The 21,323-nt window shown below is 43.6% G+C and overlaps 1 protein-coding gene across 1 annotated transcript in view; it reads right to left on the reverse strand.

Moving 5' to 3' along the window:
- LOC126092028 (NACHT domain- and WD repeat-containing protein 1) overlaps positions 1 to 21,323 on the reverse strand; it is a 621,846-nt gene that overhangs the window by 368,720 nt on the left and 231,803 nt on the right. The window lies entirely within an intron of this gene.

Genomic DNA, 21,323 nt, shown 5'->3' on the forward strand with positions numbered 1-21,323 from the left:
AACGCTACCGCACGACCACGAGATGCGGGCGAATGAACACTCTAATGAGTACACAGTATGGTTTGAGAGTAAATCGGAGAAAGACGAAGGTAATGAGAAGTAGTAGAAATGAGAACAGCGAGAAACTTAACATCAGGATTGATGGTCACGAAGTCAATGAAGTTAAGGAATTCTGCTACCTAGGCAGTAAAATAACCAATGACGGACGGAGCAAGGAGGACATCAAAAGCAGACTCGCAATGGTAAAAAAGGCATTTCTGGCCAAGAGAAGCCTACTAATATCAAATACCGGCCTTAATTTGAGGAAGAAATTTCTGAGGATGTACGTCTGGAGTACAGCATTGTATGGTAGTGAAACATGGACTGTGGGAAAACCGGAACAGAAGAGAATCGAAGCATTTGAGATGTGGTGCTATAGACGAATGTTGAAAATTAGGTGGACTGATAAGGTAAGGAATGAGGAGGTTCTACGCAGAATCGGAGAGGAAAGAAATATGCGAAAAACACTGCTAAGGAGAAGGGACAGGATGATAGGACGTCTGCTAAGTCATGAGGAAATGACTTCCATGGTACTAGAGGGAGCTGTAGAGGGCAAAAACTGTAGAGGAAGACAGAGATTGGAATACGTCAAGCAAATAATTGAGGACGTAGGTTGTAAGTGCTACTCTGAGATGAAGAGGTTAGCACAGGAAAGGAATTCGTGGCGGGCCGCAGGCCGCATCAAACCAGTCAGTAGAGTGATGAAAAAAAAAAAAAAAACTTGGTGTTTGGGGCTGTTTGCTTGCAGATCATACGTGACTGCGTCGCTGTTTACTTGATTTGTGAAATCAAAGGTTTCCTAATGCTTGTGACCTCTTACAGGGTTGACGAAACCGTCTTGCACTATTCGTTTCTACCTAAGTTACAAGGCGTACTGCTAGTATTCATACTTACATGATTTTTCTCTTTTCTTCTGGAGACCTTTGATGATTCGGTCATTACACCTTCCTTACCGAGGAAAGATTCGCTCTCGAATCGTAGACACTAATTTTATACTTCTTTCTTATACAAGTGACATATAAATACATAAATGCATGGATGGCGTAATCACATGGAGAGACGTCAGGACTGTATGGAGGGTGGCCGAGAACCTCCCATTTGAATTTCCGCAGGAGTGCCGTGACTGTATTGGCCGTATGAGGCTTTGCATTGCCTCCCCACGGGTAAGATTGCCTGGTCGTTTTGATTTGATCGCTTGGCGAAGGGTGGTCAAGGTTCGCAAGTAATCCTGGGCATTCTCTGTTGTCCCGTGCTGCAGGAAGTGAATCAGAAACGGGCTATCTTGGTCAAAGAAGAACGTCAGCATAAAGGCTCTGAAGGGCAACGATCACCTCGGACGACAATGTCCAGCTGTACATGCGGAAGTGGTTAAAATCGCAGCGGCGGGAATTTTATGAGACAGCCATTCACTGCCTTGTGTCACAGTGGGAAAAGTGTCTCAACAGCCAGGGTCAATACTTCTAACATACAGGTACTGGTTCTGTAATTATGCCTTTCTTTTTGTACTCCCCTTATATTACTTGTTTCTTGTCTTGATTCCATTCAGAAATTCAGAAACAATGTCCCTAGTGCCTATTCCTTTCCTTAAACCAAGCTCTTGGTCATCTAACTGATCTTCAGTTTTCGTTTCCACCCTGTAGTATATTATTCTTAGCAGAAACTTTGATGCATGAGCTATTAAGCTGATTAGGAGGTAGTTTTCCTTCTAACCTGCTCTTGCTCTACTTGGGTTTGTGTGTATGATATCTTCCGAAAGTGTGACGGTATGTTTCCAGTTTCATAGATTCTACAGGCCAACTTGAATAGTCCTTTGATTGCGACTTCTCCAATGATTTTAGAAATTCCGAAGAAATGTTTTCTATGCTTCCATCTCTTTTGGTCACAAATCTTCCAACGCTATGTACAGCTGACTCTACTACTGGATCCCCTATGTCTTCCGTATCAATTCCTGTTTCTTCTTCTATCATGTGACCAAACAATTCCTCCCACTCGTGGAGGCTTTCGGTTGAAAATACTGTCTAAACAAGATCTTCTCTTTCAAAGCCTTGCTGAGCGCTACGGGGACATGTATTTACGCGTGTGATTAGGGTTAGCTGCGAATCCGTGTGGTAGAGGACGAAGTGCACGCATTTCTTAACAAGTTTATGACGACCTCACCTGTACCTAATTACCCCGTCTGCGAACAGCCTCACAGGAGCTAAAAACGTGTATTTCACAAACAAATTCGTGGATATTCGGGAGCATAACGTTAAAGGCATTTTTTAAATGCAGCCGGCCGCGGTGGTCTCGCGGTTCTAGGCGCTCAGTCCGGAACCGCGCGACTGCTGCGGTTGCAGGTTCGAATCCTGCCTCGGGCATGGATGTGTGTGATGTCCTTAGGTTGGTTAAGTTTAAGTAGTTCTAAGTTCTAGGGGACTGATGACCACGGATGTTGAGTCCCATAGTGCTCAGAGCCATTTGAACCATTTTTTTTAAATGCACCATCGTTGACTGGGATATACGAGAGTGAAATGATGTCGGTGCATGATGTATTCCTGCTCTTCACATCACACGATGGCTTGAAGAATACAGAAGCAGATGTAGGTGTAGAATCTAATTGCAGTCTAATTCCAGGCATTGTGCTTCGATATCATTCGCCGTGATAATTACTATATAACCCTATTGTGGTGATGGACATACGCATGCCTCAGTGTAATATGGACTACTGCATAAATCACTCAACAGCCAAGATCACATAAAACATTGTTTTATTTAAATCACCCGGTTTCATCAGACTTGCTGTCCTCCAAGTCTTAAAATCTTGTGTGTAAAACATGTTCATTTTACACTGAACCTCACGCACAAGATGTCAAGTGGATAAAAATCAGCATTTGACATCTTGTGAGTGAGGTTGAGCGTACAATGAACGTATTTTACACACAAGATTTTAAGACTTGGAGGACAGCAAGTCTGATGAAACAGGTTGTCTTAAAAATATTTTATGCGGTCTTGGTTCGTGAATGGTATTTCCAATTAAAACAGATCGCCCTTCAATACCCTTAAAATGAGAAAATTCAATTAATATGGACTGTCTGTAAGCAGCTGTAGTGTTATTTATGTATAATTTTCTTTAAGTGCAGCTTTCACTATCTGGGCACCGATTAGTGGACATTAATATGGAGTATGTCCATCCTTCGCCTTTACAACGTTTTGAACTCTGCTGGGGACACTTTCAATGAGGTTTCTGAATGTCTGTGGAGAAATGGCAGCCCATTCTTCCTTAAGAGCCGAAACCAGAAAAGGTAGTTATTTATTTATTTATTATTCATAATTACAGCATATTACCTGAAAAGCTAAAATAGACCAAACAAATCACGTTTCCTTGGACAATAATAAATCTGTGTATTAACTATTTATTTCTGATACTTAATTTTTAAACTACTTCTACTAATACAAAACTACGATAAAACCCTTAACCGCCCTACAAAATCTGTTTTCTGTTTTTGCATTTATTTTGGTGCATTCAACCCCGTAGGCGGCTATTTTCACTATGGGCTCCGCCTTTATACCAACACGGTCAACAGCCAGTGTCTGTTGGATTCCTTGGGTCAGGCAGACCGTCGGCTGCGTTTCCACTACAGCATGTAATTCCACCCATCAATTTTATGTCTTAAAAGTCCTCACCTCCATGATCACTTGTGTCAACGCAATGTTGATTGTTGGGACACTATTTCATTCTGTGGTTGCCTTCCTCAGTTATCTTCTCTCCATCTGTAGAGCGTGTTGTCTAACCTGGATGGCAGCATGTTGACTTATCGTTGAATGCCCTCATGAAGTCTTCCTTGCTATTCCTGGATACTACGTCTTTTCCTCAAATGTATGCAGTACAAAATGATGTAAAATGTCTCTAGTTCCGTATTACACATATGTGCACGTACATACACCTAAGTGTTATACGCATCCTTTTGACGAGCTACAATATGACGTATTTCGAACATTTGATGTTGAATTTCTGTGCAGTCGAAACGATAATGGTTCTTTTGCGTGACCCGAGATACACGTAGATAATTATTTTAAAGTATTTTGTTTTGAAATTCTTTTACTGCAATGTTATGCTTCCTCTTGTGAGAGATAAATTCAGTTTCTAGGCAACAGATTACTTCCGTTGTCTCCTCAGTCTGCAGGAAGAGAGCGAGATGAAGGAAAGCAGCATTTCGGATTACGCATCCACAGTTTAGCCCTCTGAGGACGTCCTGCGCGCAGTGCGATGCACATGAATTGTCCGAATTACTTTTCGCATCGGTAGGTCGTTACGCCGTGTTAACGGCCGGCGAGTCGCAAACTAAATTACGCCCCACTTGGCAGCTGCGAGGCGGGCAGCGCTCGGTCCGGCGTCAATGGGGTTCCCATTCTGCGCCGGATAATCCCGGTTAATGAGTACCCCTATTTTTCACTGTGCGCTCAAAAGGCAGCGAGAACACGTTGAGCCAGCTATCGCTTCGCAGAAATTGACTCTGCCAGAGCGTTGAGGATAAAATGCTGCGCCACCTCTCGTGCTCCGCCTCACGTTCGTCCCCCATTTGACTGGCCCTCTCTCTCTCTCGCTCTCTCTCTCTCTCTCTCTCTCTCTCTCTCTCTGTGTGTGTGTGTGTGTGTGTGTGTGTGATAGAGAGCGAGAGAGAGAGAGAGCGAGAGAGAGAGAGAGAGAGAGCATCGTCAGAACATGGAAAGAGGTGCAAAGAGAGATAAAGCTGGGAGGATAAAAGAGAAAGAGAGAGAGAGGGGAGGAAGGAGGAATGCAGAGTAGAGAGAGAGAGAGAGTGAAAGAAGGACAGATCAGCGGAAGTTCCAAAGAGAGAAAAAATATGGAAAAAGAACACACACAGAGAAAAAGACAAAGAGAGAAACTATGATGAAGTGATAAACTATGGAGAGAGTAATTTTCGTCTTACCTCATGTTGGCATAACTGTTACGATTACGCCCGGGGAACAGAATGGGAAGGTAGTAGCAGCATACCCAGCACTATTCTTAATAGTGGAGCGTTTTCACACGCTACACGTTTACATGACAGTGGACAGCATTGCACAACCATTAGATGTAGACGTGCAGTTTTGTTTGAGAAGCATCTTGCACACTTTGTCAACATATATTCGCAGTGAAATGTTTATAAATTCGGATTTTTCCAGCCACTGTCATTCTGACATTTAAATTTTACCCACAAAATTCATGCAGTATGGCTGGTTTGAAGCTACGAGGGCTGTAGGGAAAATAAGGTCTGATCGATCGCGAAATGGAAGTCCCAGTGAAGGTCTGATGAAGCTCTGTATAGGTGAAACTGGACAGTGTCCGCATTTTTCCAGGCACTGTCATTCTGACATTTAAATTTTACCCACAAAATTTATGCAGTATGGCTGGTTTGAAGCTACGAAGGCTGTAGGGAAAGTAAGGTCCGATCGATCGCGAAATGGAAGTCCCAGTGAAGGTCTGATGAAGCTCTGTATAGGTGAAACTGGACAGTGTCCGCATTTTTCCAGCCACTTTCATTCTGACATTTAAATTTTACCCACAAAATTCATGCAGTATGTCTGGTTTGAAGCTACGAGGGCTGTAGGGAAAGTAAGGTCCGATCGATCACAAAATGGAAGTCCCAGTGAAGGTCTGATGAAGCTCTGTGTAGGTGAAATTGGACAGTGTCTTTAGTAAGATTGACGATCGCACGACGTCGCTCTTCTCAGTTTTGGGCGTACAATGAGTACGTAAAGATGCACACAAAATATTGTCTCCCACCAAGTATGAGTGCCTGCGAGAGATTTCGCCTGATTTCATGCAACCCACGTAACATGACTGTCGTGCATTTCTTTCTTGATGACGATTCTCGGACTTACACTGCATGGGCAATGACGACGCTCCTGCAGCGTTTCCGTTGGTAAGTGTTTAATCACCCACCATACAGCCCGGACTTGGCTCCCTCTGATTTTAATCACCGCTCACATGGACCGTTGGCTATAAAGACAACATTCTGGCACAGACAAAAAGCTACAGATCTGCGCAGAGAATTGGCAGAAAGAACTGGCGGCTGCCTTCTATGATGACGATATTGCAAAATTGGTACAATGTTACGTCAAATGTCGGAGCGGCGAATATGTAGAGATTCTGCTGGAACTTGTTGTAAATAAAACATTTTTGGTTTTCACTGTGATTCCCATTTCGCCACCAATCGGACCTCACTTTCTGAACAGTGCTCGTATGTTGTCTTTCACAGACAGGATGACTAATTTATTCTGGCGCTTTTTCAAAGTGAAATTACTCAGAATAATTTATTGCTTACTTTTCTTGCCAGCCAGAAAGACCAATTCAGTCTAACAAAAACCTCGGCGTTTTAGACCTAATAGGCAAAGCAGGAGCCACCGACTGCCGAGTCACCTTCTACCAATGGCGTCATTAGATGGGATACGGAGGAGCGTGTGATATGCACACAACTTTCCCAGCAGTTGTGGGCTTTCTTCACCTTAGACACGCTTCTTCTCACTGTAGTAGCTACTCAGTCGGCATCACCAGGCTGACTACACCATGTAGCAATACCGCGAATCGACCCCAGATCCACTGCATAGCAGTCAAATACGCTGAATACTGAGCTCCTAGGCAGACAGCAAACCAAAAGACGTGAAGTTTTCGTTAAGCTGGTATTTCTTTGTACTGTTCATTAGATCGCAGGAACTGTTTATTGTGTGCAGTTTGCTTCTGGGTACTTTAACTCCGTTCAGCGTCTGTCCCTCCTCTTGTAGTTTCCACACCATACGATTTAGTCAAATTTTATACCGTGCTTGCACGATTCGTCCGGTAGGTTTAATTTTGTTTTTTCTTTTTTATTTAAAAATATAATACGTCAGCATTACTATACCTTTCACCTCCTCATTGACAATGAATTTGACGTAGCGAACAGCAGGCCTTCGCGCCTGCCCACAAAGGAATTTTCCGCACTATTTTCAATTGGACGTGACTGTGCCATGCCACGCCACTACATTAGTTACCTGTACGGTCGGGTGCACTGCCCACTTCGTTCAGTTGTACTGTGAACCCACAGATTTTTGTCGCTTACATGAAAGAACGTGCACTGAGGTCACAAAATTCATGGGATACCTCTTAATATCATGTCGGACCTCCTTTTGCCCGAAGTAGAGCAGCATCTCGACGTGGCGTTTACTCTGGAAGTCGTTAGAAGTCCCCCTGCAGAAATACTGAGCCATAGCCAACCGTAACTGCGAATGTGTTGCCGGTGCAGGATTTTGTGCACGAGCTGACCTTTCGATTATGCCCCGTAAATGTTCGATGGAGTTCATATCTGGCGATCTGAGTAGCCAGATCATTCGCTTGAATTGTCCAGAATGTCCACGAACAACTGTGCCCAGGTGACGTGGCGCATTGTCATCCATAAAAATTCCATCGTTGCTTGGGAACACTAGGCCTATGAATGGCTGCAAATGGTCTCCGCGTAGGTGAGCACAAAATCATTTCCAGTCAATGATCGGTCCAGCTCAACCATGAGACCATTCCATGTAAATACCAGTCCACACCATTATGAAGCCACCACCAACTTCCGCTGTGCCTCGTTGATAATATGGGTCCACGGTTGCACGTGATCTGCGCTACATTCGAACCCTACCATTAGCTGTTACCAATTGAAATCGGGTGTAATGTGACCAGGCCATGGTCTTCCAGCCGTCTAGGGTCCAACCGATAAGGTCGAGTCCAGCAGAGATACCGTAGGGGATGTCGTGCTGTTGCCGAATGCACTCGTCATTCGTCAGCTGCCATAACCCATTAACGCGAAATTTCGCCGTACTGTCCTAACTGATACATTCGTAGTATGTCCCACGTAGATTTCTGATATTATTTCAGGCATTGTTGCTTGTCTGTTAGTAGTGGCAGCTCTACGAAAACGCTGCAGCTTTCGGTCGTTAAGTGAAGGCCGTCGGCCGTTGGGTTGATTGTGGGGAGACGTAAAGCCTGAAACTTGATGTTCTCGCCATTTCGAATTATTGAATTCCCTAACGATTTCCAAAATGGTATGCCCCATGCGTCTAGCTCCAGCTACCATCCCGCGTTGAAAGTCTGTTAATTACCGTCGTTCGACCATAACCACGCCGGAAAACTTTTCACGTGAATCACAAATGGTAGCTCAGCTAGTACTCTGCCTTCGTATACCTTGTGTATGTGATACTACCGCCATATCGCTATTCCAAGGCTTTTATCAACTCAGTGTACAGCACAGCCGAAATTTCAAGCTGGTATTGCCAGTATTTGATTAAAAATTAGCTTATGTTCTAAGAATTTTCATGTTCATAGCTGATAATTACTTTCTGCAATGATTATTGATCTATGCATTTAAGATGTAGCCCTGAATATCTTGTTTACCATCATTAGATAAACTCCATAAAACACTTTTTATACCAGTGTTTTTGTAAGCGAAACTTCTTGATGTAGAAGTTTCTCTCATAATGAAATTATATGTAGTACGTTTAAGAGATACAGTTATTAGAAACACAAGGAAATGGGCATGTACAACTATTATTAATTTAAATATACAGGGTGTTTCTATAAGAGCGTGCAAAAATTTAACGGAACATAGAGGATGCATGACTGAACAATTTCAGGTAGCGAACCTGGGGTCGGTGGATCCAGCTTAAGAAGGTATGGAAATAAACTTGTCTACCGCTTTGTCTATCATTACTGTTTTCCAGCATATTTACAACTAACGTGCTTACAAGTTCACACTTACTGTTCTGTTTATTTTTATTTACATTCCTTATTTACTGCCAGAAAATAAGGAGGCCGAGCCATATCTTTTACCTGGCCCGTCTGAATGACCACCTGTACTAGAGGTTAGTGCAGAAGTTCTACCTGGGTTGTTTGAGAACGTACGCTGTTTGTTAGAGAATGTGGGAGCAACATGACGGTGGACCGCCTCACTTTAGTGTGGATGTCGACAACCATCTCAGCCTTGTATTTCCTGGTCGCTGGATCGGAAAGGGAGCTCCTACTCATGGCCTTGATTATTTCCTATGGGGATGTATGAAGTCACTTGTGTATGAGATCCCAATGGATACGGAGTTGCCAGAATTGTAACCTTCTGTGATGTGATTCGAAACACATCAGGAGAATTTGTCAGAGTGCGTCGGAATCTTGTTCGCCGATGTTATGCTAGCATTGAGGTTGATGGCCGTCAGTTTCAGCACATTTTGTAAGATACGGTAGAAATGGTACGTTCATTGTGTCAGTGATTGCATTTACGGTTAATTGTAACTAATGTAGATAAAAAACTTCACAGTAATGTGATATTATTCCTGGCTTCTACGATCCCTCAAATTGTTCACTGGAGCATCCTCTACGTCCTGTTAAATTTTTGCACGCTCTTACGGCAACACGATATATAATTTGTAAGCAACTGGACATAACACAGTCCTTATTATATGCTGGAGTGATGCACTGTAACAATCGCAACTTTCAAACGATGCATGTTGTCTTCTGACAGACACAAATAGCGCATCTTAAACAATAGAGTAACCGGGAATCCTAAGGGCCTAAAGCACACGCTCATCGATAGACCTGTGCATGCTCCTGTCGTCTGTTTAATTTCTGTTGAACCGCCTTTAACTATATCTATAGGCCCACATTGTATATATGAACATTCATAAGAAGCTGTCTCACCGATTTATGGATTTTTATCTCCATATGGGCCCAAAGCACTGACAACAATTTTGTTGCTCTGCACTACTGAATTGTTATGTGGGATTAGCAACGTAGTTTAGTGTCTGCATCACGTACGTGATAACAATACTTTGTAATCAGAGATATATCGGTAACTGTATCTGAAACTCAAGCTACAAAATGTGCTTAATGAAAATGATGATAATGAGGACCATGAAGTGTTGGAGTAGGTCGTAAAAGTGTGTGAGTGTTTTGCTTTTAGTATGTATTCTTTACGTTATGATCCTAGGTTCACATCAATTAAAAACTTAAACAATTTCCAAAAGACACTATGTCGTTAGCATATGCACTAAAATTTTGTGAACTAACGTTAATAATAAGTATAATCTTAAAATTAATTAGTATTATTATTTTTTCATGGGAAACATACAATGTTGAGACTCAGCTAAAAAATAATGTGTGACCTATGAGTCTGTTGATTTGTCTACAAATTTAATTTTCAAAAATTCTATCTCTCTCGAAACTTTTTGACTGTGCTTAGGGTCCTTATGGATCTCAGTGCATCACATTGAGAACCAGAGGAGATACGGTATAGTACATTCTACTATGATACCGTTCCTAAAGATCGCTATTAGACGCTAATTCCTGGTGACATATCGCTGATGTGCTATAAGCTTCTGGAAGATATAGTTTAGGCACTGTAGGTCGATGAACCCGAGTAGACTGCTAGGTAAGTGGTTAAGGATGACGGTCTCCCTGCGGCTCAGGTACTTGGAAAGTTTAATGTTGAAGAACGATAAGTATTGAAGTGATAAGGAGATGTGTTACAGTAGTGTTAGTGATTGAATATTCATGGGAACTAATTTTATGAAGCGATAAGTGTATAGAACCGTGAATTTTGAGCAGTTTGAAAATCGTAGAATGACATGTGTGTGGCTGCCATTAGCGGCACATGGCAGAACAATTCCTTAGGCGACAGTGTACAAAATTTCGTATAAGACGCAGTCTTGAATAAATCTGGGTTAAGCAACTAAAGCACTGAAATGTTCATTCTGTGATGTAGTTGGAAGAAACTAAATTATGTGGCCAAACAGTATGAGCAATGTTTGAATAAGAGACTGATGAGGGGTCATGAACTTGCTACAAATGAACAAATAAACTGTGGTTTATTACTTCAGAACAGTCATTAATATAGCGCCCTACACATATAAGATGAAGCACGCAGGTCGGCCACTGTGGCCGAGCGGTTCTAGGCGCTTCAGTCCGGAACCACGCGGCTACTACGGTCGCAAGCTCGAATCCTGCCTCTGGGAGGTTTACTTAGTTCTAAGTCTAGCGGACTGATGATCTCAGACGTTACGTCCCATAGTGCTTAGAGCCATTTGAACCTTTTTTTTAAGCATGCATGTTGATTCAAGCTCACGGTTCAGTTTAATAGCACAGTGCGTATCTAACGTAACGAACTACTAGTGCTATTCGGAAAGTAAGTTCCGATTGATTGCGAAATGGAAACCACTGTGATAATCAGAAATATTTTATCTGCAACAGCTTCCAGTTACTGCTTTACATAGTCACCACACAGACTTTCCAATACCCTCGACATAGAAGACAGACGCCTGTGCTTCCCGCCAATTCTCTACGCTCATCTACAGCCCATTGTTTGTGCGAAAATGTTGTCTTCATAGCCATTAGTTAATGTGAGTAGAGATGAAACACAGAAGGAGCCAATTACGGGCTGTAGTGCAGGTGATCAAACACTTGCCATCGAAAACGCTGCAGGAGCATTTTCATTGCCCCTGCAGATTGCGACCGAGAATTGTCGCGTAGAACGAACCGCATAACAGCTATGTTATGTGGATTGCATAGCTTCAGGCGAAAGCTTTCGCCAGGCCCTCATACTTGGCAGGAGACACTACTTTCTATGCAGCTTTATGTGCTTACCATGCGCTCAGAACTGAAAGTCATGCAACTGACAGGCATACACGAAACACTGTCGAACACATATGTGCAAAGCTTTATTAGATTTTCACAGTGGTTTCCATTTCTTGACCGACCGGAACCGTTATCCAAAGAAGTAGGTAAGGGGGAGGGGAGGGGGGGGGGGAGAGTTCCAAAAGGTAAGCTTTAAGATCTCTCAATATGATTTATAGATAGCAGAATAACTTTTAGAGGCTCTGTGATATACGAGAGCTATTCAGAAAGTAAGGAGCGATAGGTCGCGAAATGGGAACCACAGGGAAAAACAAAACTGTTTTATTTGCAACAGTTAGCTACACCTTCCAGCTACTCCTCTACACAACCGCCGCTCAGACTTAGACATATGTCATAGCTTTGTACCAACTTTTCAATGCCCTCATTATAGAATATAGCCGCCAATGTTTTCCGACAATTTTCTACTCTGGACTGCAGCTATGTCAAAATATTGTCTTCATAACCAGCGGTTCATTTGAGCAGAAATAAACCTTAGGGGTATCCAATTATAGGCTGTATTGTGGGTGATCAAACAATTCCCATCGTAAACGCTGTAGGAGCATCTTTATTGCCCCTGCAGAGTGTGGCCATGAATTGTCACGTAGAACGAACTGCATGACAGTTATGTTACGTGGATTGCATAGCTTCAGGCGAAATCTTTCACCAGGCCCTCATATTTGGCGGGAGCCGCTAATTTCTAGCCATCTTTACGTTCTCACTGTGAGCTCAGAACTGAAAAGAGCGACATGATGCGATCGGCAGGCGTACTAGACACAGTGGCCAACCATCTGTGCAAAGCTTCATCAGATTTTCACTGTATTTTCCATTTCGCGACCGATCGTTCCTTACTTTCCGAATATCCCTCGTACTGTAATACGATAGTTTAGTTTCTTAGCAATTTAAAGCCATACCAGCTGTTAGTCAAGCGCCACTGTTTAAAATATATGAATATCATAAACATAAAATAGATGCACTTTCACAAAACATAACAAGAAGAAAAAGCAAACAAACTGACAATGCTACCACTCACAACAGTAAATAAAAACGTACTATATAACTATACCACATTGAGGAGTCATTTCAGACAAAATAGTCAAACTGTTTAAAAACCAGGCATCAAAATCATTTTTGCTACCACGAACGAATCAAGGAAGAAACTGGTGCATGACAGTTCACAACCAGGTAATAAATTGAGAAAATCAGGAATTTACGAAGTAACATGCAGTCATAGCAATAAACACGACAATGGCCAAACGTGTAGAAATCTTAATGCTCTTTCTGAGAGCGTTTTGACTATTTCAGACTTGATAAACCTTACGAATCAGCTATAGCGAAGCATATAGACTACACAGGGCACGTTATTGCAATAGACAACGATCTTAAAGTACTGCATACATTACAGTAGTGAAATGGACATATTTGAGGATACAGTTCAAGCTCTCATATATCTTCACTCACTTCAGTTCAGTACAGTTAAAACAGAAACTGCGGAACGATTAAGAATTAATGTAATTTATTCACTAACGATATCTTTGTAATTGTTCAAAATAAATTTGAATCGTCATTTATAACATCAAATTGTAACAGACTCTCTTACTGTAATCTATTTCGTCTACCAACATCGGAGATGCAGCAGCCAGATATCCAGAAGACCTTGTAATTAACAAATAACACCAGTATTGAAACATGTGCAATTAAATCAGAGCAAGCTCAGTTTTGACCGCCATTTAGATTCTTCTGCACAGTAGAGTTGATTGTGATGTCGTGTTTTAAAAGTCCTTTGCGAGTTTATGAAGAGTGTTTAACACAGTCCGAGAAGCCACAGCAAGTGAAGTAACTAACACGCCACAAGGACACAGCCATTTCATATAAACAAACTGAAAGATTATTTAAATATTTCTTTCTTAATAATTACGAGAAATTCCCCTTCTCTTTCTCAGTAGGATGAACACATCATATTTCAAGAGTGTAAAGAACAATTTTATTATCTATGTGAAATTTTGTTAAATGCTCTTGTATTGGCGTTATAGCCCGGAACTGGGGTTTGTACTTCGTTACTTCATTAAATCGTTCAAGTATGTCAACAGATTTTGTGGTTGGTAGAGGCTAATAACCGCTAATGGTATCAGCATAAAGTAAAATAAAATACTGCAGGACTCCGTTTCCGTATCACCGAGCACACACTGGTCCACTGGTAGATACAGTTTGGGTTGATATAGTACGTCCAATGGCTGTTTACAATGTTCACTCCACATGAAATTCAGACGGTCGCCTCTTCGGTCGGGTTGGGAGGAGCTGGTAACGAACGCCACTGGCTGTAGTTGTTTGCGAACGGCCCACCTTTGATCTTCTTCAAATGGCTGCCATTGTTTGAAAGCGGGTGCGCAGTCGTGAAAATACGCTTCGAAGCACTCGCACAGCACGTGTTACCTTACGCTGTGAGCGACCGCCTTCTCTCCTACCAAACGTTCGCCTCAATAACTTTTCACCATCGAGATTTGTTCCGATGTGAACAAAAGGCACGTAAGGCACACTATGTCTGCGGATCGAGTAACTAAGCAACGTCACACTTACCAACTACTACCACGCCTCTTTCTGTCGTGTTTCCCCCTTATTCTGTGAAGTTGTACTCACTCTCAGCTCTTCATAATTTGTCACATTATCTTGACCTCAAATTTTATTTGATCGTGTATTTGTACTGCCCAGTCGTATGTTGGATATGATACAAGGCTGAAACCAAAGTCTACCGACAATATTTGGGAGGCTGTTCAGCTTTATTATTTTCTGAGTATTTTCGTGCAATAGATTTGTGGTCTAAAGTGGCTCGTTACAGGGTAATTTTATTTCGGTTGTGTTTTTACCCACATATATCTTTGTATCTGTATTATACTCAAAATATCTGTACATGAGTGCAAAAGTCGGTATTATGCATTGTGTGTCTTGTTAGTTAACAAATTTTACCCATTCACTTAGGGTACTCGCTGTTACAACAAAAAGTCCTATATTTCTCTTCACTTTCAACGTTTCCATTCAGTGCTGTCTTAGGTTTATTGTTTCAGCAAAGGTTTTAATTTTACACACAGTGATAGCAAAAGTATGGATAGTTTTACTGATGAGGAGGTGGCTGATGTTAACCTCTTGTATTGATTCTCTGACTGCAGTGGAAGGATGGAACAACAGTGCTATGTTGAGCTGTTCCAACAGTACTTAAAATTTGACATATTGTCAAATATAATGTTTACAGTAATTTATTACATCCGCCCGCATCTCGTGGTCGTGCGGTGGCGTTCTCGCTTCCCACGCCCGGGTTCCCGGGTTCGATTCCCGGCGGGATCAGGGATTTTCTCTGCCTCGTGATGGCTGGGTGTTGTGTGCTGTCCTTAGGTTAGTTAGGTTTAAGTAGTTCTAAGTTCTAGGGGACTTATGACCACAGCAGTTGAGTCCCATAGTGCTCAGAGCCATTTGAACCATTTTATTACATCCAAGAAAACTTGAAACTTGCTATGTTCACATTACCGATATCAGAATTTGATTGTCACCTTAGATGTGATTAACTTGCTCACAGTTTAGTCAATATACAGGGTGGTCCACTGATAGTGACCGGGCCAATTATCTCACGAAATAAGAATCAAACGAAAAAACTACAAAGAACGAAACTCGTCTAGTTTGAAGGGGAAAAAAAGTTCAAATGTGTGTGAAATCTTATGGGACTTAATTGCTAAGGTCATGAGTCCCTACGCTTACACACTACTTAACGTAAATTATCCTAAGGACAAACACACACACCCATGCCCGAGGGAGGGCTCGAACCTCAGCTGGGATCAGCCGCACAGCCCATGACTGCAGCGCCCCAGACCGCTCGGGTAATCCCGCGGGGCTGAAGGGAGAAACCAGATGGCTCCATGGTTGGCCCGCTAGATGGCGCTGCCATAGGTCAAACGGATATCAACTGCATTTTTTAAAAATAGGAACCCCCATTTTTTATTACATATTCGTGTAGTACGTAAAGAAGTATGAATGTTTTAGTTGGACCACTAGATGAAGAGGCTGGCGTCAGATAGCAAGGAGAGCTGCATCAAATCAGCCTTCACAACAACAACACAATAAACAAAGGGTATTGCTTGAAATTGATTAGGTATGGATCGAATGCTCGCGTTTGATCTTTAATTCGCGAAAAGAACGGAGGGCTCAATAGGTTCATGTCAGAACAGAAAGACAAAGACTCCTAGCAGTGCGACGCTGCGATGACCTGTTGATCGATCGACGCGCTGTGGCGGCACTCGAATAACGTGTCATCGCGGGCGGGCCGCTCGATGTTGGTGGAACACGTCACATGGGCGCGACGCCAGGTCGACCAGTGTTCTGAGTGGGCTCGCGTCGCGTGTCGCGCGGAGCTGCGGTTCTCGCAGCGCGAACGGCCCCACCCCTGCACGTCTCCGAGATTCTCTTATTTTGCTTTGGTCTCCAGAGAGAGTAAATCATTTAGCCATCAACAGTTACTCTATTCAGCCACTAACAATCACACTATTTACCCATGACTAGAGTTGTATAACTACTATAGGCAGTTGGTTCTGAGCACTATGGGACTTAACACTATAGGCAGTTGTAGGCTATCACGAGTAAGAGTAGGCGAAGGTAGTTTTCATAGTAGCTTTGGTCAGTTAAGGTGGTACCCGCACTACCTGTACATCAGGTGTGTTGCCTACCTGCCGGGTGTAACCTTACAGTGATCGCTTTCTTTCTTATGCGATAAGTGTCTTTCTGGAGTCCTCTAAGAAAAACCAGAACCGTTGAAGCCTCTAGAAACGGAGCGAGGATACGTAAAGGGCTGAGTAGCCTACAGAACATTTTTGTTCTACGCAGTTATCCTTCTGTCTGTTACTTGAAAACCAACGGTATTTATAGCAAAATTGAAATTGCCAATGTTTAATTCAAGTTTTATTCGGAAATTGTTGGTTTGCAATATCACAAAGGACAGTTTATAGTAAAAATAAAGGAAATAATAGAGATTTATCGTAAAATAAGAAAAAACAGGAGAACAAAAATATATAAACATCGCTTCAGGACTTCATCGGGCTTACATGAAACGTGTTTATGTAGTTCATAAACAACTTTCGCATTTATCAGTAATAACAGGAAACTCTTGCTTTGATTGTGATGAAGAACGTTCTATTGAGTACAAAATAAGTAGGTTACAGTACGCTTGTTCGCCCACTGCTTGAATACTGCTCAGCAGTGTGGGATCCGTACCAGATAGGGTTGATACAAGACATAGAGAAGATCCAACGGAGAGCAGCGCGCTTCGTTACAGGATCATTTAGTAATCGCGAAAGCGTTACGGAGATGATAGATAAACTCCAGTGGAAGACTCTGCAGGAGAGACGCTCAGTAGCTCGGTACGGGCTTTTGTCAAAGTTTCGAGAACATACCTTCACCGAAGAGTCAAGCAGTATATTGCTCCCTCCTACGTATATCTCGCGAAGAGACCATGAGGATAAAATCAGAGAGATTAGAGCCCACACAGAGGCATACCGACAATCCTTCTTTCCACGAACAATACGAGACTGGAATAGAAGGGAGAACCGATAGAGGTACTGAAGGTACCCTCCGCCACACACCGTCAGGTGGCTTGCGGAGTATGGATGTAGATGTAGATGTAGATAACAACAACAATTGTATATATTTTTTACGTTTGGGCATGTAAATTGTACTTTCACCTGAAGTAACTACCTTCCTTACATTATAACAAAAAAGTAATTTTTATTACTTGTAAAATGCAATTTATATTCTGTAAGGGCGTAAAATACACAGTGGACTAACAATGAATGATATGCGGTTCTAATTACGCGCAAAACAAACAAAAAGGAAGACAAATCGTCTGTTCCCAGTTTCTCTTCTGCACATTCATTTATATTTCTTTCCCTATCAATGCTACCAATGCTGCTGGTAGTTTTACCAGTTACTACGCCATTTATGTTGAAAGTTGGACGTTAATATTTCTTTGCGGTGAGTATGAGGTACTACTATCGCGAGTAGTAGAGAGAGAATAGTTGTTGAGAGGAGTCGGAAGTGGTCAAACGCAGCCTGCGGTGGAGAGCAGTCGCACAACATGAAAGGTCGCAGCCTGCCCCGATCGTGCTAATAGCACCGGAGGAGACTTCGGTATTAACTGAGGATTTTTCTGGTAATTTGTCTTCTGCCGCACATAGTAGTTGGATGTTTGCGCACTCGAGGGATTTTGTCAGATTTGTGTAAGCGTACATGTGAGAGCAAGAGTCGTATCTTTGTTGTTGCCAGAAACGTGTCTATTGAGTATAGACATTGTGGAATAATTAGAAGTCTATATAAAGTTGGTCAGTGTGTAAATAATATATGTTACAAATATAGTAAATTATTGTCTTTATTGGTTTCTTTCATTTTTTTATACCGTTTAAAGCTAGTTGACCAAACCCCTCCTGATCACTCAATTTCTATGTACACTCCTGGAAATTGAAATAAGAACACCGTGAATTCATTATCCCAGGAAGGGGAAACTTTATTGACACATTCCTGGGGTCAGATACATCACATGATCCCACTGACAGAACCACAGGCACATAGACACAGGCAACAGAGCATGCACAATGTCGGCACTAGTACAGTGTTCCGCAGCAATGCAGGCTGCTATTCTCCCATGGAGACGATCGTAGAGATGCTGGATGTAGTCCTGTGGAACGGCTTGCCATGCCATTTCCACCTGGCGCCTCAGTTGGACCAGCGTTCGTGCTGGACGTGCAGACCGCGTGAGACGACGCTTCATCCAGTCCCAAACATGCTCAATGGGGGACAGATCCGGAGATCTTGCTGGCCAGGGTAGTTGACTTACACCTTCTAGAGCACGTTGGGTGGCACGGGATACATGCGGACGTGCATTGTCCTGTTGGAACAGCAAGTTCACTTGCCGGTCTAGGAATGGTAGAACGATGGGTTCGATGACGGTTTGGATGTACCGTGCACTATTCAGTGTCCCCTCGACGATCACCAGTGGTGTACGGCCAGTGTAGGAGATCGCTCCCCACACCACGATGCCGGGTGTTGGCCCTGTGTGCCTCGGTCGTATGCAGTCCTGATTGTGGCGCTCACCTGCACGGCGCCAAACACGCATACGACCATCATTGGCACCAAGGCACAAGCGACTCTCATCGCTGAAGACGACACGTCTCCATTCGTCCCTCCATTCACGCCTGTCGCGACACCACTGGAGGCGGGCTGCACGATGTTGGGGCGTGAGCGGAAGACGGCCTAACGGTGTGCGGGACCGTAGCCCAGCGTCATGGAGACGGTTGCGAATGGTCCTCGCCGATACCCCAGGAGCAACAGTGTCCCTAATTTGCTGGGAAGTGGCGGTGCGGTCCCCTACGGCACTGCGTATGATCCTACGGTCTTGGCGTGCATCCGTGCGTCGCTGCGGTCCGGTCCCAGGTCGACGGGCACGTGCACCTTCCGCCGACCACTGGCGACAACATCGATGTACTGTGGAGACCTCACGCCCCACGTGTTGAGCAATTCGGCGGTACGTCCACCCGGCCTCCCGCATGCCCACTATACGCCCTCGCTCAAAGTCCGTCAACTGCACATACGGTTCACGTCCACGCTGTCGCGGCATGCTACCAGTGTTAAAGACTGCGATGGAGCTCCGTATGCCACGGCAAACTGGCTGACACTGACGGCGGCGGTGCACAAATGCTGCGCAGCTAGCGCCATTCGACGGCCAACACCGCGGTTCCTGGTGTGTCCGCTGTGCCGTGCGTGTGATCATTGCTTGTACAGCCCTCTCGCAGTGTCCGGAGCAAGTATGGTGGGTCTGACACACAGGTGTCAATGTGTTCTTTTTTCCATTTCCAGGAGTGTATATTGAAATACGGATGTAGTTATTGCAATCACTATTATCATGCACTGCATGCTGCATGGATCGCAGTATTGCTTTTGAAATATCTGATCACGCAGTTGTAGAGGCAAGACAAGGAGGTTGTTAAAAGTTGTTACAATATTTTAAAACTCGCAGTGAGGTAATAGAGAATCGATTTCTTCATGATTTGTGGAAGGAGTAGTTTTACTATTGTGAGAGATGGAATGTTACTTATTTTCATATGTGTTTCACCAGAGCAAATAATGATTACTAATATTGAAGTTTTAAAATTTAACAACGTTTCACCTGGCGACCCTGCCAAGATTTCGTTTCGTTGGACGATTTAGCAGTTACAGATGCTTCATCTTGCTATTGCATTTGCAGAATTTTATGCAGTTGGACAGTAGTTGCTGCATAGCATTTTTCGTTGCTTGCACGCCACTTCGCATTAATTCAAAACTTTTTATTCCAGGAATTTTCTAGTTCTTTCATCAGCAGTTACACCTAGGCAGTGGCGTGCATAAGTGTGAAGCAATGAAGTCAATGGGGCCGCCGTAGCTGACAGAGACCAGGCGCTGTCCCATCCATCTAGGCTGTTGGCCCTCCTTGGTCCTTGGAATACAGCACAGGGTAGGACGGTATTAAAATTGTAGCTCCCAGCGTGATTCACGTCGAAATGGTGTTCCCTCCCTAGGCAATGATCAGCGCCAATGTAAGACTGCAGTAAATTGTACACAGCGGCAGAGAGACCGAGCCACCCCACCCCAGCCCTGGCTTGAACAGCCAGCCCCTTAGAGAGACGGCTACAAACAAGGTAGCCCACAAGACGGACAGTTAACGGTGCGGAGGCGCTTAGTCGTCTGCTTGTGGTTCCCTGCATAGGCGGTGTGGTGTCACCGCCAGACACCACACTTGCTAGGTGGTAGCCTTTAAATCGGCCGCGGTCCGTTAGTATACGTCGGACCCGCGTGTCGCCACTATCAGTGATTGCAGACCGAGCGCCGCCACACGGCAGGTCTAGAGAGACTTCCTAGCACTCGCCCCAGTTGTACAGCCGACTTTGCTAGCGATGGTTCACTGTCTACGTACGCTCTCATTTCCCGAGACGACAGTTTAGCATAGCCTTCAGCTACGTCATTTGCTACGACCTTGCAAGGCGCCATATTCAGTTACTATTCTGAACAGATAATATTGTGAATCATGTACCATAAAGAGCGACGTTCATCATTAATGGATTAGTTAAGTATCAAACTAATGACATCCGCTTTTTGAGTGCTAATGCCTTACCATGTTCCAGACCTCACGTCAGTATAGTTCTTCCCTCCTCATGCCAGCCTGCGTGAGCTAAAACGCGTGCATTTCGGCCTCCACTCGTAACACGGTGTTGGCTCTTCAGCCAAGACAACAGGCGGTTACCTACAGCTGCTGGAGACAAAGTCCTTCTCAGATGATTGGCTCTGCAGCAGTCTCCTCCCCAAAGTCAACAGATTACGGAGACAGTGTGGTTGGCATCATGTACTCACATTGATACGGTCCTGTACTACCAACAGTTGATCGTTGGAGAGATGACATCACACCTACACTCTGCGTAAACCAGTTGTTGGCCACTGATGCATCGTATACACGGATCGTGATAAACCCTTCGGCATCAACTAAGGATTGACGATGTCGCACTGAAGCATCGAAACTGGTAGCTACACAACAAATAACATCATAAGGACTACTATAGGTGTTTAA

This window comes from Schistocerca cancellata, chromosome 7 (assembly GCF_023864275.1).
Source record: "Schistocerca cancellata isolate TAMUIC-IGC-003103 chromosome 7, iqSchCanc2.1, whole genome shotgun sequence".
Classification (NCBI taxonomy): Eukaryota; Metazoa; Arthropoda; class Insecta; order Orthoptera; family Acrididae; genus Schistocerca; species Schistocerca cancellata.